This window comes from Canis lupus, chromosome 20 (assembly GCF_048164855.1).
Source record: "Canis lupus baileyi chromosome 20, mCanLup2.hap1, whole genome shotgun sequence".
In the NCBI taxonomy this organism is placed as follows: domain Eukaryota; kingdom Metazoa; phylum Chordata; class Mammalia; order Carnivora; family Canidae; genus Canis; species Canis lupus.
The window spans coordinates 36784844-36790576 of NC_132857.1; the positions used below are offsets into that span (position 1 = coordinate 36784844).

The 5733-nt window shown below is 44.5% G+C and overlaps 1 non-coding gene across 1 annotated transcript; it reads right to left on the minus strand.

The window, feature by feature from the left end:
• Positions 1-107, minus strand: LOC140612184 (U6 spliceosomal RNA). Its single transcript, XR_012013490.1, has one exon. It is a non-coding gene; the product is annotated as a U6 spliceosomal RNA (small nuclear RNA).
• Between the last annotated feature and the right edge of the window lie 5626 nt (positions 108-5733).

Here is a 5733-nt window from a genome sequence, read left to right on the forward strand (position 1 = left end):
TTATATATGGAATGTTTCACGAATTTCCATGTCATCCTTGCCCAGAGGCCATGCTAATATTCTCTGTATCGTTCCAATTTTAGTATATGTGCAGCCAAAGTGAGCACAGGATGCTATTAATTTTTAAATGAAAATACCCAGTGCTATTAAAGGTATGATATAACAGGCAGTTTCATAAATGGCTTGTGCATAAGTGAATCAGTATCCCCTTTGCAAAATAATTGTGTTATGTTCCGAAAACCTTTAAAAGACCCAGGTGTTTGGAAACAAATGAATAAACAAAAAGCAAAAACAGACCCATAAATCCAGAGAACAAACTGATGGTTCCCAGAGGGGGAAAGGTGGTGGAGGGCAAAATGGGTGAAGGGGAGTGTGAGGCACAGGCTTCCACATGTGTAATGAGTAAGTCACAGGGATAAAAGGTACAGCACAGGGAATAAGGTCAATTATACTGCAATAGCGTTGCATGGTGGCAAATGGTAGCTACACTTGTAGTGAGCAGAGCGTAATATATAGACTTGTGAAATCACCGTGTTGTATACCTTAAACTAATGTAATGTGTGTTAACTGTACTTCAATAAAACAAATATGTAAATGAGTAAATAAATTACTAAATAAATAACCCAGATGTTTAAATTTACAATGCTACTGTTGAGGCTTGACCCTTAGAAAAAATACAAAACTTGAGAAAGCTTTACAATGAAGTCATTTATGATAATAAAGGAAGAGTAAGAATCAAAACAATAGTTAAGTAAAAACATCCACATCACAGATGCTTTTGAAAATCATCTTAAGAAAAAAAAAAAAAGAAAGAAAATCATCTTAAGTAAAGAATAATCATGAATAAAAACACTGCTTAACATAGCACCATCTGAACCATATAAAAATATGAAAAGGAAAAAAAGAGTTGGAAGGAAATACACAAAAATATGAACAGTGATGGTCTTTTTTGAGTGTTGGATTCTTCTCCTATCTTCAGTGTTTTTCAAAGATTCTAAATCATATGATATTACCTTTATAATTAGGAAGAGTAAATTTTATTGCAAAATTGAGAAAATACCCACCACAGATATTTACTTCTTTCAGAGAAGAGAATGATGTCCAAAAGTTTTTAACAAAATCTTCAGCAGAGTCCCATTATGTCAGACAGATAAAAGGAAAGCAGTTCTGGATCAAGTAGGCATGGGGGTGTCCTGCAGCCCTGTCCTTCAGTCCAACCAGAGGTATCCCAGGGCATAAAATAAAAACCACAGTGAAGGTGGGTCCCAGGTTTTGTAGCCAACTCATGCTCTCTCCAAGAAGACCCAGGCAGCTGTTTTTGTCTCTGGGCCTGGCTGAGTGTGCATCAGTGCCTTGGGCGTGAGTACACCCTTGGTGGATAGATAAGGATGCAATTCAGGAGCTCTGGAGCCCAGGGCCAGCAGAACTGTATCGACTTACCCAGCAGGCAGCCACCTCATGAGGTTTTGGGGAGCCATCCTGCCAGCCCCACCCACAGCTTGACCCCTGAATGTAGCTCTAAAATGCTCTTCAACTTACTGGCCACAGCCGGAGGAGAACAGGCATCAAACAGCACAATCCCGGACCCAGTTCCGGACAGCGGGTGAGTGCTTGCTGACTGCTTCTGGCCATGCATCTGGCTTTGTGTAACATCCCAAGATTCAAATCAACAGGGCTTTTGAAAAGCCTTCACTTTATCCAAATAGCTGTTTGTGTTCTTTCTTCCTTCATTCCCTAGCCAGGAGTCCTACCCCATCCCTCTCTCTCGACGTGAGAGAAGGATTTCTACTACGGGGCTAAAATAAGATTGCCTGGTGCTTTTGTAAACCACAGATTTCCCTCACACAACAGCAACTGCTCTTAGAAAGAGAATGAGTCCAAATAACAGTTTTCCTGCGGCATTAGCGTTTTCCCAGCAAGCCACGCATGAGGTGTGCTCAGCCTTGTGAATTTTCTATCAGTTCTGGGAGTTACACATTTTAACCCAAATAAATATATTTGGCTCAGTATCAAATGAAAAAAAAAATCATTCTTAAGCTTTTTCTTTTCTTTCTTTTTTCTGCAAGAGCAAATGAACTTCACACAGAGAGAAAGGGCATCTGCTCAATGCCAAACTCCCAATGTCCTATACCTTTGGTGAATTTAATTTCAAGGACCTCAAATAACTAAACCTAAATGAAGGTATTAAGTGTGAGGGAAATAGAAAGTTCAAGTCTTTGGCTCGTCTAGCTGTTACAGAGGTTGCATAAGACACAAAGAGCAGCCCCAACCCCCCCAGATCCATCCATCATGTTCTCACCCAATGCACAGCCCTAAAGCCAGTCTGTCTTTTCCTGCCAGGGATTCTAGTGGCTCCATGGTGCCAAAGGGCTCAGGGCAAATCCATCCTCAGGACAAAAGAAACAAGTTGAGAATCACATCTTTCTCAAGAAGCTCAGTTACATGAAACTAGATGGGAACTGACCCGAAATCCTCTTCCTCTCACACCTTCTCTTACTTCCTTACTGCACCAGCCACCAGATGAATGACTCCAAACACCCTGTCCCGCCCCCATCATGGTACTCCTTGCTGGAAAAAGTGTTCAGGGACTTACACCATCAGTCTAGACTTCTTAGCTTGGTATGTGAGTCCTACTTTGATAATAACCCTAAAAATTATAATACAAGTAGCTGGCACTTACCGAAACATCTCTCATGTGCCAGGCATTTGTGGAATATTATTTTATGTAACACTATCCTCACTACCCATCTGGGATGAAGGTTTTATGATCTCCATTTGATGAAAAGAAAAACAAGCCCAATGTGGTAAATGGTGTGCCTCTGATAAATGGCAGGGGTAGGGTTCAAACCTGGGCTACTTTGACTCCAGAATCCTCCCTCTTAACTTCTGGCTATTCGGGTGGAGCGCATGCAGGGGCAGTTCAGATGAGGGAAGAGGCAGGGGGAGGAGGAGGGAGATTCAGGATGTCTTTCTTCTCCATCAGCCCTGAGCAAGAACAATGCAAGTGAAATGTAGTATTTCATTTTATCATGCAATGAGCATAATTAGGAAACAATGAGGAATGACAACTAATAATGAACCTTGTTTCTTCCTAATTAAAATTTAACGATTGTATTTCTGCCACTATTGCCCAGAGCAGCAGCGTAAGCTGTGCAGTAACAAGGCCAGCTCTAAAAGGAGGCAGCCTGACTTCACAGATGGCTCAGCACAGCCCTGCCCAGGCATGCCAAGAAGGTGCCACTCCACAAGTGGCTGCTGGTGCCCCCATGGCCCAGCTGCACTGGGCAAAATAAACCGGACGGATAGAATAAACAGTGGTTTATGAATGACCGTAATAAACAACTGGTAAGCACTGTAATTCCATGAATGCATTGGGAAAAACCCTGGTGGCAGACAAAGCTGGGTTTAAATACAGACTCAGCCAACTGCTTGCTGTGTGATCTCAGGCAAGCTCATTAGCCTCTCTGAGTCAGTTTCTTCATCTGTGAGTGGGCAGGAAATACCTCAGGTGGCATTGCTGTGAGCCATAAATGCTGTAAGGGAAACAGGGTGCCAGACTCCCCACATGGTGGCGATCGTCCTTTGAGGCTCCCCAAAACCTTTCAACACTGCCTGCGTTTTAATTGCTCTCTGTCATGTGAAACCTACCTTCCCATCAGAGATTCCCCAAAACTACATTTCCCAGCTTCCATTGCCATCAGAAGCAAACACATGGTTTAACTGTACTGCTCAGATGGATTAGCGGGGCTGTAGGGTGGAAGAGGCGGGGCCTGGGTCATGTTTTGCTGGTCGAGTGTGGCGGTCTGGCTGCGGGGAGACAGTGAGAGTGGCCACTTCCTGATGCTGGTGGAAGTGGCAGCTCCTTTGGCAGGCAGTTCTGCTGGAGATGCTGGGAGTTCTTCCAGAGAGGCCTGCCTAGAATTGGTTTCTTCAGCCTACAATGATTCTGGGCATTTTCTCTACCCACAAGTGTATGACTTCCGGCTTAAACTGGCCAATGGACAGTGTTATCTGCATTTCAGAGCCCTGACCCAGAGGGAGTGACAGGGCGACACCATGGAGGCCTGTCAGCTGAAGGGGAGGAAGTGAGGACAAGAAGGTGTCTGAGAGGCCACTGTGGTAGTAATCCAAGTTGGAGGGACAAGGGCCCAGACCAGAGAAACCCAGCAGGTATTTCTAAGGAGTTTACTGCTACTAGTCTCTTGAATCTTTCGTCTTCTCTCCAAACCACAGCCAGCAGATTAGGCTGTGGATCATGGTCCCCACCAAGATGACCAGCATCGCTCCCAGTGAATCTGTCTAACTCCAGGCTCACACCCTCCCTGCCACTAGGGTGATCTTTCAAAGTGGTAGTCACCCCACCTCCTCTGCTAAAAAGGTCTTCCATAGCTTTCTTTGTCTTTAGCACAAAGTCAGAACTTCTCATCATGGCCGAGAAGAACCTTCACGCTCTGTAGCCTCCTCTCTTCCCACTCTCCCACCCACTGCTCCTCTGACACCTATTTGACCCACACTTGCCTTACCTCACTTCTCACCTTCCCACACCCCTGCCCTTTGAAAACGCTCAGCCAGGACCCCCACCTTCCCACTCCCCACCTTCCCATACCTGGTTAGCTCCATTTGCTTCTGTGGGATGCCATCTCTGTCCCCCCAGTATCTGCTATAGCATTCAGACCCTCCTCTTTCCCCAAAGCACTTCTCTGACATCTGTTCAGTGAATATCTGTGCTGCCCTCCCATCTGGTACATTGTCCCTAGCACCCCTGAGTCTGGATGGAGGTGTGGGTGTGCATTAACACAAGGCAAGGGAGTCACACTTTAGTGCTAAAATAGTTCACAGGTGGATAGGCCTTCTCCATGCTCACACTCTATCCTTCTACCAAATGGAAGTAAGAGACATGGCAACCCTAGAGCATGGCAGGGCCACAAGGTGGAGGGAGCTTGGGTCCCTTAATGCTTCTGTTGAAGGCTGCCTGCCAAACAGCCACATTGAACCAATAGTACATTAACCAAGAATAGACTTTTATACTTTTATTATATCAAAACAGTGAGAGTTTGGGTGGCAGCTTTATCTTAAACTAACACAGCCCTGCTAGAGTATGGAGGGAGAACACACTTCCAGACACAATCAGCAATTCATTGTAGGGGTCCAATAAGCACTGGTTGCACGAATGACAGAGAGAAACTGACAAGCCCACAAAGCAAGAGTCGGGGGATGCAGGCACAGGAGGGGTCAAACCAATTCAAATGCCCAGAGAATTGAAGAACCGCCATACTTAAGAGAAGGAAGATGCCTTTTAGAGGCACCCATCAATTATTCTGAGAGGACAAGCTCTGTTGGTACATGGAAATATAGGACCAGAGGGGAGATAATTTATATCATTTTCCATACAGCCATCACCATCTCAAAATCTCATTTCTTTCACCCAACATGAGTCTTACATCTTGGCGGAGTCCCTGGCAGGGTCCTCCAGAGAGAGGGAAACAGTGCATGTATTTTTCTCTCCATCATAAATACCTGAGTGACTTGATGGCTCAATTGAAAGCACTGAGGTGTAGGGACAATTTCCTCTTTCAATGCCTGTGTATACATATGCTTATGTGTATATTTATAGTATGCATATGTATGTGTAGAATGAAGCTTGGCTCAGTATAACTAACCTCATCTCAAATATACAATGTGGGAACATTTCCTGGAGGGGGAGAAAAAAAATCCTTTTCAGGTTCATAAAAT